Source organism: Dermacentor albipictus, chromosome 1 (assembly GCF_038994185.2).
Source record: "Dermacentor albipictus isolate Rhodes 1998 colony chromosome 1, USDA_Dalb.pri_finalv2, whole genome shotgun sequence".
Classification (NCBI taxonomy): domain Eukaryota; kingdom Metazoa; phylum Arthropoda; class Arachnida; order Ixodida; family Ixodidae; genus Dermacentor; species Dermacentor albipictus.
The window spans coordinates 173,083,905-173,097,747 of NC_091821.1; the positions used below are offsets into that span (position 1 = coordinate 173,083,905).

General features: G+C 51.5%; 1 protein-coding gene across 2 annotated transcripts in view; it reads left to right on the forward strand.

Annotated features, from left to right (window-relative positions):
- Positions 1-317: 317 nt before the first annotated feature.
- Positions 318-13,843, forward strand: part of Dip-B (Dipeptidase B) — a 54,508-nt gene continuing 40,982 nt past the window's right edge. The window contains exon 1 of one of the 2 annotated variants that reach the window (XM_070529510.1): positions 318-472. The gene's annotated coding sequence lies outside the window, so the exon portion shown is untranslated. Of the gene's footprint in view, positions 577-13,843 lie in introns of both variants that reach the window. The other variant, XM_070529508.1, reaches the window with a different exon arrangement.

Genomic DNA, 13,843 nt, shown 5'->3' on the forward strand with positions numbered 1-13,843 from the left:
AACTTTACGCAGTCATGTAGAGATACATACGTAATTCAGTTCTGTGCAACAGAGTAAAAATATATGACTTGGTTGCTGTGGCCGCTTTGCACACACTGCATCACGCTCGGAGCTAGTTCGTTTCAAAACACCCGCGTCGCACGTCACAGATAACGTGAATTTTGGTTTGACTACGCGTTCTGCTTTGTTATTTTTGCCAACGTCACTAGAACAAGTTTGCGTTGGTTGTCGCTTCACTTTTATCTCTATTCACCTATATCTAAGAACGTTGCAATTCACCTCTTCACTCGAGCCCTAACGTGCGCCGGAAACCACCTCTCTACTGGCCACCATGTGGGCCACAGTGCTGGCCACTTGGGTCAGAAAACGTGTTACGGAAGCCGGGTAGCTTGAAAATACTGAAAATACCAGGACCAGCCCAGCCCACAGCCCAGCCGTCAAGTACACGTGGTCAGCGAACGCAATCTGTTGTGTACGTATCGCATCTCGTGCGCTTGTACGTTTATTTTGCCAGTGGAAAACCGTTTTCGTCGGCTCAACGATCGTGACCAACGCTACTGTTTCAGAAGAGTTAAGGTAGGTTCAGGTTACGGTCGTAACGTTTGCAAAGTGCGCATCTGTCGTATAGCCCGTATCGCGGGTACGATAAGGTCGCTCACAATGCTGGCCGTTCACATTGTCAGTTGCATGGGTTACGTTTCTTAAGACTGGCCAATCAAAACGTGAGCTGCACTTGCGTCTTAGTGGATACACAGTCATGGCTCTTGCTCCGTTGCTCTATGGTGCACTATAATAGGGCATTGTGTCGTCCGGCGTCGAAAGCGTGCCTCATTTTGGGATGACGGCCGGGCGCCACTGGTGAGAAATGCGTCTGACTATTGGTGGCGTTGCACGTCTGCACCGCTGCATGGCAGCACACGTTAAGAGGATGAACAAGCGGGAAAATTGAACGTGTAAGCAATTGCAACTGTACGCAAAGTGCGTTGAAAGAGATCAAAACTTATTTTTTTTCACTGTCTCTGCCCTTCACTATCATCATTCAAATCCCTCAGGCGCCGTAACAGACGATAATTGCGATAATGACTGACAGTTCTGTCGCGCCGCGTGCTCTAGCAGACGGCGTGTGTCGATCCAATGCCTGGTCAATCCTTGAAAGCGGTCGCCGAAAAGTGCGGCGGGCAGACGATAAGCTCTTAGTTAGAGTGTACTCGAAGATCTCTAGCAACGTTCGCTTCAAAATTGAGAAATCTTTTGACGTCGTTGTCGATAAGCGCTTAAAAATTCAGACGAACCATCTGAATCGCAAGAGTGGGAAGGGGGGTATATATATGATTCTCGAGCTGCTACGTTGCCTGGTGGAGACGGATTGTAGGCAACAGCAGCCCTTGCTTGTGCAAAGACAGAGTTTCCATGTTCAGTGAAAACAGTCGACCGCATGTGTAAGGTCATTGTGAATGTTCGCTTTGGTTAACTCATGTATGCATTCCTTTTGTTTGGTTGAAGAGCGTGCTTGCTCGGGGTTCTGTGTTTGTGTATCTGTTGCCTTGCAATGTTATGTTGTTGGCTCGCACTCGGGCCACTTCCCCAAAGGCAGTGGCCGGACGCGGTTCGGCGAAAATGGGAGCGGCAGGGGTTCTCACGCACTGGTTATGGCGAGTGCCAGAAATCGCACAGCGCCACTATTGGCCTCGAGCTCCACCACTGGAAAAGCTGGCGCCACCGTCGGCGTGACGTGCTAGGAGGGATCACGTGGACATAGCGGCCGCGTCGGCTGCTTCGGGCGCGCCGAAGCGAGCTGAAAATGAGTTTAAATTCCCTCGTACGCTGCGGTTTTCATTTAGTGGCGAAATTTTCCCGCTTCGAGTGTCTCCTTTACAACGCTTGAAAGCACTACAATAGGTAGTGGCTGCCTTTGAAGGCGCGCAACATGGTAGGCTACTGCTCGGTGCCGCAGGGCCGGACGCACGTGACGGAGTCCGGTGTCGGCCTTATTCACACGTAGCCGCAGGACAAGAACCTGTGTGAAGCTTGGCTCGCGAAAGATAAAACCGGCAGTCATCGGCTACAACTAGGGTATGCAGCAAGCACAGACGCGAGGAAGATTTCTGCTACGGCGCCCGGTCTGCGATGTTCTCAAAACGCGCACTGAGACGCTCGCCTGAGTCCGCTGCCCGACTAATGTCATGACGGTTTGGTCTATGAACTTGTCGATACTATAGAGCCTGCCAAGTTCAGTGGAGTGGAAAGGCAGCGGTGAGAAGCACATTTAAAGAATGCATAGCATATAGTCATGTTTGTGTTATGAATTAATGCACTGGATTACAAAAAAGGAGCAGCGGGAAATTGCACGCTGAGAACGCCGATAAACATACAGTGCGACGCAACTCGAAAAATAGTATTGAAAGGTCAAAGAATTTAGAAGAAAAAAAAGATTGCATCGTCGCGACGGCACATCACAGTCCCCGTAGGCGTCGAAGTCTCTACAATGAAATTATTTTTGAACAGCTCTGATAGCGCCCACGCAACAATGGTTGCCTGTATACTGTCAAATGCTCATATTCTGCGGCCTAAAGCTCATGGCACGGTGCGAAAACGCGCGCGCGGAGAAAGCGAAACAGTGCGCGGACAAGCATGCAGACGCGCAGTCGGTCGCTGCGAATCTGCGCGATCGCTGCATTGAGGCTTCATTCTATTACGCTCCATTTAGTTATACAAACACTATAAGAACATATTTCACTTAGTTTGCTCTCGGCGTTTACCTACCTTTCACGCAAGAAGCCGGTTCGGGAGACTCCATCGCGGCGACCGCGCGCAGTGGCGTTCACTGTACGTATTCGGTAAAGAGATAGTGGCTGTAAACAATTGTGTGCTTTCAGCTTGCCCAAGATTATTATTTAGACAGTAAGAAACTTCTCTCGTTTCGAAAGTACTTACAGAAATGTCCGGGAGAGCTCGCGCGTGGTGTTTTCAGTGAGCGCTGACAGCAAAACCTATGAGGAGCGCGTCACGTGATCCCTCATACTACGGCATCGAGGCGCTTCCGATAGAGGGCGACTCCGTAACTCCTCGCCGCCAATAGCGGTATCTGAAGAAGGGAGTGTTTGGGGAGTGTTTGGGTCGGGCTGAGGCGGCGCAGGCGGCTCGGGTGGTTCGAGTGGCGGTCACCGCCGGTGTGAGTTACGCAGCCCGGACACATGGTTCCGCGACTGTCGGTGAGAATATGCGCGGCTGAGCGGACAGTGTGGTCTGAGACTTTCATTTCATTTCATTTATTATACCCCTCGGGGCCAAGGGCATTACAGAAAGGGAGTGGTAAATACAAAATAATGAAGACAAATACAGTTGGTTACGTGAGTGTTTAAATGGCACCTGTATATACAATATTAGCTAAGGCTTCACGGAACTGTTCATAATTAGTAAGGCCTACAACTTCAGCGGGAAGATGGTTCCAGTCACGTGAGGTTAGGCAGGAACGATTGTGAAAAACTTTGTGTTGCTTGACAAAATGCCGACTTTGTACTGATGATCAACACGACGGAATACATAAATTGGATGGGGGATGAGGTGATCTCGTAGAGTATGGTGATGGTACAACTTGTGGAAGAGGGCAATACGAGACACTTGAGAGACAACGGACCGATCTCGCCAAGTGCCCGATCGGATCGACGGACTGCCTCGAGGCCTTTGCTGAGCCGCATTCGTTAATGTGAACTCGCATTCTTCATTTACTATGTACTCAGTTTAACCGCTAATGTCTGTCTGTAAATAAATTCAGTTCAAATTATGAATCTCCAACATCTTTAGTCCCAGAATATCGAAGCAGAAAACAGTGCAGCGGCTTAGGAAAAGCCGAGAGCGAACGAAAACACCACGAAAGAAGAACCCGGCGGAGGAAGAGAAAAGAACTTACTGGCGCAGCCCTACACCACATCAGTTCTCGGCAAGCCTTCGGCGCACGGCAGCGGCAGACAGGCGGGATCCGATCAGAACTCGCGAAGGTGACTGCGACTACGTCACAAAACTGTGACGACGTCATCACTGTGCCTGGTCAGGCGAAGAAGCGGAAAGCGAGGGTGCTGCTCACGTGAAGACGAGTAGCGAAGACACGCGTCAACGGGCCGACGAACCGAGCCCAGACAGTGCGTCGACGGACTGACGCACGGGGAGCGCTCACTAATGGACTTGTGAGTGCGTATCGCACAGTGCAACGCACTGATAGACTAGTGGCCGCACTGCATCACCCTCTGATGTACTAGAGGAAACCCGTGGAAAGCTGCGTGGTGGTGACGACCGGAGAAAAGCGACTCCTTTCATCGGCATCCAGGGACATGGAAACAAGGTGGGTGGCTTCCCTGCGTGGTGCACAGAGACCACTAGCTGTAATGGGGGACTAGTGGGTGCTGATCATGAGTACTGACGGGAAAGCTACGGGGCCGAGTGATGAGGTGGGGTCGGGCACAGGCGCAGACAAGCAAGAACTAGAATTTCAACACGAAACTCAGATAGCCTCAATGGAATTGGAACGTTTGAAGATTCAATTGCAAATTTAGCAGCATAGAACACGACAGCTTCAAACGCGTGAAAGTATAGATGATAGAGCTCCGAAACATTCGTCGGGAATTCCGTGAGGGGGCCCTAAGTCGTTTTTCCAAAATGCTCAGAAGCCTTCTTACTCCTATCCTATCGGATCCAGAGGTTCCGGTGTGGTTGGAGGGCATTGAGGGCCTCTTTCGGTCGTACGGAGTACCCGAGAGTATCAAAAGCCACCTGGTACTGCCGCTGATCGCAGGGAGGATTCGGCACATTTTTTTTTTTTCGAAGCTGTCGACTGACGAACTCAATAGCTGCAGTAACGTAAAGGAGAATATTTTTTTTTTTGGGGGGGGGGGGGGGGAGGTCCGAGCTGAGGCTGTCGCCGGGCGATTATCTCAGACAGTTCCGGTTTGCAACACTGATGCGAGGCGAAACTTGGCCGCATTTTTCACCTAGGCTTTAGAGCTATTATGCCTTCTATACGGCGGCGCGGAACGTAAAAACTTTCGAAAGTTTGTTTGCGCTTCAAGTCGCCGACCAACTTAAACATCGAGCCAGGAAGCGTTGAAACACGTTAAGCGTGAAAAGGGTAACGGGTGGACAACGCCACACAAAGTTGCAAAGTTCGTTGAAGCATACGAAGGCATCGAGGATAGGGGGTCTGCGCGGAGGCAAGCGACAACGTCGAAAACAGCTGGAGAATACGGGCGCGCAGCGAGCACAACAAATGACACGAGCTTTGTTGCACATTGTGTGCCGTCGGCGAACAAGGGAGCCGCTCTGCAGAAAACGCGGGCCGCGTGTATTGTATGCAATGGACCGCACTACGCGCCAAACTGCCCCAAGAAAGTGGCGACCCAGGGCAAAACCGTGAACCGGGTTATCAAAGACCAGAATTCGGAAGCGGTGGCCGGCCGTCAACAGGCGGTGTCTCTCGCTCAGAGAAAGCGCCGTGCCCGAAAGCGTGAGACATCAGAAAGAAAATGTGACGCTGGTAGCAGCTTTCGGCACAAAAGTCGTGGCGAAGTTGGTGCGCGTTGTGCTAAGGCTGGATGCGGGCGGGAGTGTTCACATAGCAGGGGAAGTGCCTGTAATGTGCGAGTTTGCTGAGGAATTCGCGACGGACGACGCTGACTGTCTGCTCTCGGTGGAGGCATGGTACATAATTAAAGAAGCATGTGCCGGTATTGAAAGCGGGCGAGTGGTCCAGGCTGGTTTGGACCTCGCCTCCGATATTTGGGGAGAGGAGCAGAGCTTAGGCGACCCCGCTACGAGCGCAAACGTAGACCGAGCTGCCAAAGTTTGCTTAGTGGTGTAGGGAGAGGCGTGCTTTGACTCTAGTAGAACAGAGCAAAATCAGGCCTTTCGGGAGGCGCAGAGGGCAGATCCGAGACTGGTCGATGCATGGAAACAAGGTAGAGCAAGCAGCCATGGAATGTTTGTTCGCGACTGACTGCTTTCTCACAAGGTCAAAATTGCCGCCAGGGTCTATGAGCCGCTAGTTCTGCCTGGTGAGAGAAGGAAGGAGGTTCTGCTCCTTGCCCATTTGAGTCACCATGGGGTGGGTGGGCATCTCGGAATAAAGAAAACAGCCAATCGGATAAGGATGTATTTCTATTGGCCTGGCGTTGACAGAAACATTAAGCAACATTGGCAGACATGCCACGGTTGTCAGGTCCGGTGTGACCGTAAGGTCATAGACCGTGTTCCGATCACGCCACTCGCGCGGCCAAGCTACCCGTTCCAAGTAGCTAACGTTGATGTAATTGGACCACTGAACCCACCATCGGCACGTGGACACAGATATGCTCTGTGTGTAATGGATTTGCATACCCGATGGCCAGAAGTGGTGTGTTTGAAATCGATTACGGCGTGAAAGACATGTGATGCGCTGCTAGAGATTTTCTCGCGGCCCGGTGTCCCTGAGGCAATCTGCAGCGATCAAAGAACTAATTTTGCTGCACAGATGACGCAGATTTTTTGCGAGCGAATCGGGAGCTCTCCGCGATTTACCACCCCAGAGCATCCGGAAAGTAATGGCTCCGTAAAGCCATCTTGGGTACTAAGCGCGAACACACACAAGAAGGAAGGAGACGGGACAGAGCGCCTCCCGTCTCCTGTGGCGCTCTGTCCCATCTCCTTGCTTGTTTCTTGATGGTGTTCGCGCCTAGTACTCAAGATGAATTGTGACCAACTCGCCCAACAAGACGTCCTTTTAAGCTCCGTAGAGAGATAATAATAATAATATATGGGGTTTTACGTGCCAAAACCACTTTCTGATTATGAGGCACGCCGTAGTGGGGGACTCCGGAAATTTCGACCACCTGGGGTTCTTTAACGTGCACCTAAATCTAAGTACACGGCTGTTTTCGCATTTCGCCCCCATCGAAATGCGGCCGCCGTGGCCGGGAATCGATCCCGCGACCTCGTGCTCAGCAGCCCAACACCATAGCCACTGAGCAACCGCGGCGGGTACGTAGAGAGATGGAACAGCATATTTAATAATATGCTGTTTCATGTGATCGAGAGAGACAGGCGAAACTGGGACAAATATGTGCCCTTGCTCTGGGCGTCTAGGGAGGTGCCCCATGACACAGCAGGCGTTTACCCGTTTCAGATGTTGTTTGGTAGAAGCCTGACTGGGCCGCTGTCGATACTGAAGGAAAGCTGGACAGGGGAGACCGACATACCAGATAACCTGAGAGTCAGCATCTCGGTACCTAGAGAAATTGCGTGAGCAGCGCTGCAGCTAGCTGCTTAAATCGCAGGACTGACGGCTACCAAGCAGCAAGATGCTGTTGTGAAGTCGGCACGTCCCAAATTCCGTGAGGTCAATCTCACCGCTGCCTTCCACTGTTGTGAAGTCATGGTCCGTGCGGCCAACGAAGTTGCCATGGATGGTGCCGTGCCAGGTGCCGGGAGAAATGATTCCGAGCGACGTTTAAGAGAATGAAAAAAAAGGAATATATTAAAAAAAGTACATGGTTGAGATTTACAAAACGGCACCAACTATAGGAGCACACTATGGTAGCGTCTTAGCATGTCCGTATGTCACACTCTTTCCGAGCGTGCTCTTCCTCCCAGCCGTCTGGATGCGCTTTTTATGCCTGCGTCGTCATTGTTCATAACTTCCACCAATCCGGCGTCAGGAGACAGATGGCGTCAGGAGACCGATTCCGGCGTCGGGGAAACGATGACGTCGGGTGACCGATGGCGTCGGTATACCGAGGGCATCGGGAAACCGATGGCGTCAGGAGGTCGGTTGCCCTTTCCTCCGAAGGGAGCTTGGTCGGAAACGCACGCACCTCACTTGGCACAAACAGTGAAAGAGAGGGAACGTCCGCTGACTCCGATTCCGGCGTGGTCGTACTAATTTGTGCGGCTGACAGGTGTGAAGAATCGTAGCATGAAGCTTAACAACTGCATGTCGCCGGAGTGGCATGCCCCCCTCCCCTCATGAACGGCCGCCGGACACAACAACGCGTACGCCTCCCAGTACACTCTCCGCACCCGAATAAAGACGTTCGACATCGGTGACGATGTCCTATTGTTTCGCATGGGCGAGCACGGGAAAGTACAGTCGAGGTGGTACGGACCGTATAAGGTGTTTGCAAAACCGCGCCCAAATTCTTACGAGATAACCGTGGAAGGCGGGAAACGAAGAACCGTGCATGCTAACCACCTTCGTTTGACCCTATCACGCGAGCATAGGGCTCACGAGCGTTATCTTCCTCGACGATGAGGACTTCGGGGAAGTTTAGTGCAGCCAATCCCTAACGTAACAGTTGGACAGTGAGTTACCGGCCACTGCGACAGAGCACTTGTCGTCAAGCCGGGAATCACAGATACGCGCGTTGTTCCGGTTCTACAACGACGTGTTTTCAGGGCTACCAGGAAGTTCGCGGATAGGTAAGCATCGAATTCTACTATGTGGGGGGTACATGCCGAAAATGGGTCACCCGTATCGCGTACCGGAAGGAATTAGCCAAGGAGATAGACGAGCTTCTCGCTCTGGGACTCATTGGTTGGGACGCCGCGGAACCATGTGTCTGGGCTGCGTAACTCACACCGGCGGTGGGCACCACTAGAACCACCCGAGCCACCTGCGCCGCCTCAGCCCGACCCAAACACTCCCCAAAAACTCCTTTCTCCAGATGCCGCGCGCTGTGCGATTTATGGCGCTCGCCAGAACCAGTGCGCGAGAACTCCTGCCGCTCCCTTTTTGGCCCAAACACGTCCGGCCACCGTCTTCCCAAAGCTGGCGTTCTCAGGCATTGGCTCGGGTGCGAGTCAACAGCACAACATTGCAAGGCAACATGTACACAAACACAGAGAGAACCCCAGAGAAGACGAGCAAGCACACACTTCAACCAAACAAAGAGAATGCATCCATGAGTTAACCAAGGCGAACATTCACAACGACCTTACACCGCGCACCCAAGATCGTTATTACAATCTTACTGGTTGTAATGCACGATTAACTCAAGATGCCATCGTGAATGATGCATGCACATAAGTGGAAATACCACAAAAGGGAATAATCAAATTAGAAGTGAGGAATTGGTTACATGAAAACGCCCTTATGACCACGAAAAGATTTACAATGAAACACAAAACATGGCATTGAATATGGCGTACATGCGCACCACAACCTTAATAACAGAAACACACCGTAATGACATAATATCAAGCACTGCTAAGTACATTTTATGTCAAAACACATGCAGTCTCTCCGGGTGACTCCCGGGTGCAGCTGCCAGAGACCACAGGGCGAACTACTCTTGCATTTCGTCCCTTGCACGCCTTATCTCAGACACCCAATCGGCTCTCGTGAGACGCGAGAATGCGTCGGCATTCGCGTGCTCCGTCCCCTTTCTGTGGCTGACGGTGACGTTGTACCGTTGTAGTGCCAGCGCCCAGCGGACAAGCTTGGCGCCCGCGGGGTGCGTTGTACTAAAGTAGCTTAGGGGTTGTGATCAGACACGATATTTATTCGGGCGCCGTAGACCTACGTGTCGAATTTACGAAGGTCCCAGATTACAGCAAATGCCTCCCTTTCTATTGTTGTCCATCTCATCTGAGAGCTGTTAAAGCGATGGCTTGCAAATGATATGGGCTGCGCTTCACCCGATTCGGTCATCTGAGCCAAGCAAGCGGCCGCGGCGTTTGCAGACGCATATGTGAACTGCCAGTACGGCTTAGAGGAATGCGGAGTCGACATCGCCGCCCTACACCGGGCTTCCTTCAACTCGTTAAATGCCCGGTCCGCCTCCACGCCCCAGGGGATTTGATTCGGCACCTTCCTCCCTCTCAATTCAGTTAGTGGTTTAGCAATCTCCGCGGAATATCTTACTTAATTTCTGTAATATCCGTAACCAAAACGCTCCTGAGTTCGCGCTTTGTTCGTGGTCTCTGTAGCTCCTGGATGGCCCTGACCCTTTCCGGGTCTGGAACATGTTGCCCTGAGCCTATACGACAGGTCCCAGGTATTTTATATGATGTTCCGCGACCTGGCATTTCTGCAGATTTGCTGTCAAGCTTGCTTCGCGCATTGCGATTAGAACATGCTCGAGGTGTTCTAAATGGTCGGTCTACGTTCTAGAAAACACTACTATGTCATTCGGATACGCGCAAGAATATTCCTGATGTACTTCGAGAACATTCATTGCCCGCTGGAAAGTGGCGGGAGCGTTCTTTAACCCGAATGGCATGACATGCGAATTGGCCTAAATGTGTCGCAAACGCTGTCTTGTCTTGGCTTTCCTCATCCACGGGAATATGCCAATAACGCCGCCTAAGATCGATAAGAGTGATGAAGTCTGCCGTTCCTACTCGATACACAAGCTCCTCCTGGCGAGCCATGGGAAACGCGTCACCCACGGTACCCGCATTCAATATGAGACGTTCATTTGAGGGATCGCCAGCCGTTTGTGCGCAGGCGCGAGTATATAAGAGCGGGCGCGAGATAGAACATTTGGGGGCTTTTGCTCCTTGCATATTATGACTCTGCCTAGGCACTACGGAGGAGGTCTCTTAGTGCGTGTTGTAGGCGTTTGTCCCTAGGCGTGCCTGTTTACGCTCGGACGCTGGCTGCCGGCGGGGTAAAATAGGTGAAGCAGCGTGCACTGATGCCCTATTTGGAGATTGATCGCTATATGCGAAGGTGCGTCGGACAGACTTTCTGGCGCGTGCGGCGCTGGTGCTGAGCCAGTCATGCCGGATTACAACTTTCCAACAACAACCTTCAAAAAAAAAGAACGCTTAATTTCTCGGGGGTGCGATAGGGGCCGTAGTAGAGGCTGGGCATGCTCTCCTGGACTTTTCAGGAGCATTTTTGAGTGAAATAAACGCACAGCGCCTTAGCAACCACGCTTGAACGCGATTGCCTGATGTCACACCGTGAGGATTATTGGCTTTGCGTCTCGTCCACGTTAGGTTAGCTTAGGTTACGTTAGCTTAGCGTAAAAGGCGTTAGGGTGGTGCGGCGTATTCTCACAGCGGTTACGCCGTGCGGGTTGTATTTGCGTCTCGGCCACGTTAGGTTAACGTTAGCTTAGGCTGGGCTAGGTTAACGATAGGCTCGGCTAGGATAGCGTAAAAGCCGTTAGGGTGGCGCGGCGTATTCTCACAATGGTTACGTCGTTAGCATTGTATTTCTGTCTTAGCGTTAACGTTAGGTTCTGTTGGCGTAAAACACGCTAAGGGGGCGCGGCGTATTCTCATAGCGGTTACAGGCGCGTCCAGCTTGACCGCCGTCCTTTCCTTTCAGTCACTCGCGTTCAACCGCGGTTGCTAAGGCGCTCTGCTTTCTAGATAGTCAATATATGCGGACTGGCCTCTTACACAGTTTCTACTGCTCCCATGGAAACATCTGCGATGTTATCAGCCGTTTCACCGCGCCGTCAGCTAGCGTCCGAGCGTAAACAAACTCGACCCCACTCCGCAATGCCGGCACGCCTAGGGACAGACGCATACAACACACACTAAGAAACTTCTCCGTAGTGCCTAGGCAGAGTCATATACTCAAGGAGCAAAAGACCCCACATTTTCCCTCTCGCACCCACTACTCGCGCGCAAACGTCCGGCGCCTCCGCAAGTGACACGCCTCGCTGTACTTACTTGCAATTGTAAAGTCGCGGCCGAGGGTGCTGGAGCACGCCATAGAAAAATAGATTCAACAAGAGCGACACTACCGTAGTACCCAGCGGCCGAATCGACTGTAACGCACCAAGCGGATGGGATTAACACCTTCAGGTTTCGGGCGCGCGCGTTTTGAACGCCAGCTGGGGAGGTGTTCTGTAGGAGTCCACCTAGTGGACTGTCCATTTCGGCCACTGCTGATTGGCTGGGGCCGCTCGTCTCCTCCTCTCTCGTACAGCTGCATCCAATCAGCAGCGGCCGAAATGGACAGTCCACTAGGTGGACTTTTAGAGAATACTACACCCCCCCCCCCCCCCCGCCCTAGTACACGTCGTCAACTCCGCTGATCGGCGCGGCATTTTCTTCATCTTCTTTTTTTTTTTGTCGCTTCTGCTGCTGAACCACGCACTGCCTTGGCGCGGAATCGTTCTTTCAGTAAAAAGGATTGCGAACGATCTTTACAAGCCTCCACCAAATCTGTGCCACGTGCAATTTCATAATGTAAACGCAAGATGTCTTCTGAAATGACGAAATGTTTATTTTGCTCTAGATAAGTGCTCATTCCGGGCGTTTTGTGCATTCATCCAAAGTTGTGGCACCAGGTAAACAGCAGTCGTTGCCGTACGAAGCTCCACCGGATGCCATCTGAAAAAAAGTAAATTACAAGCATGTATCATTTTGGTATATTGACCTAACAGGAATATTGCGTGTAGAGGCGAAACGTGCGTAACCGGTGAATGGGTGGCATTACAGATAAATTCACTTTTACATACATTTCGTAGTAAACAAACTCCTCCCAAACAATGCCGTAAAATATCAAGAAAACATCTGATTTTCAGGCATCTCTCCCATCCCGGGCATTATTTCCTGCACTTTAAGAGCACAATTACACGGGTGACTGCGCGTTTCCAAAACAACTTGGCCTCAGTCGACGCGATGGTACGCTAAGTACACACGAAGAGGTGGCCGCAACACAGGCCCTCAGCCAGACCTGATACACGCTCGCAGAATGCCTTCTATTCGCACTCACGACAAATTGGTGGGTGCGAAGCCTGTTTTCACTCGCTCAGAAGACAATTCTAGAATTGTCAAGTTCTTGGTTTTTGAACTCCTCTGCGTTATCCTTTACGCGTCCTGCCAGCGCAAGCAACACACTTCCGTGTTATATCACCCTTGGCAATCGCTCGTCGCGTTTTTGACAAGCGCGAGTACCGAAAGAAGGTATACGTTGTTGCAGGGACATAAAAAACGTCACAAACTTCTCCCACTAAAATTCAGTACACGCCAAACTAACTGTCACCATGGCCGGCTTGCTTTCTTGCCAACAGCTTCACAACGCCAGGCGCGGCGAGCATGCCTCAAGGGTATCCCGAAAAGTTACGAAATTAATAACAATAATTTGGGCGCCCAGAGAACGCGTCACCAACTTGTCCCAGTAAGATTCAGCACACGCGAAACCGCGGCATACAACCGAGCTGCTTTTCGCTAACTGCGTCACAAAGTCGGGTGCTGCAAGCGTGCCCAAAAACTACCGAAGTAAGTTGCAATAATGTTGGGGCTCATACAAGTCATAGAAGTCGTAGATTAATTTTGCAGTTAGTCGTTACTTAAAAGCCGGCGTGTGAAACGAGAGAAAGTAGTGTAGAGAGTATAGCGCTATATAGGGATGGGCGGTTGCGGCCTATACTTGAACGTTGAGCACTGAAATCCACGCGAGGAATAACGTGACAGCAAGGCGTACGCAGGACAAGCTCGAACTCGTAACTGGTGTCAGTTCGCGCTTGACCTTTCCACTCGCTGTCGTGTTGTCTTCGCACCACTAGCCCGACAGTGTGCGTTGTCAAACTCGACTATATATTCCGCGGCAAAAGAGAAGTCATCAACCCAGCTCCCGGATGACCTTCCACCAAAGAAACTACGAAAGCCAGTGCTGCCGTCTCAAGAGGCCTAGCAGCGCATGCAACTCGTAAACCACTACGCCACCACCGCAGGTTCAATATAATCGGTGTGTTCAGCATGCATGATGCAAGCCACTGTATCTCAGTCAGCGGTCAGCAGACCCCCTAGTAGTCCTCGAGGAGACACACAGGCGACTGTTCCTTTCTCGCAACTTTTCTCTCGCTCACCCACATGCATCAATATACACGGGGTGATCATCTTTAAGTTTCCG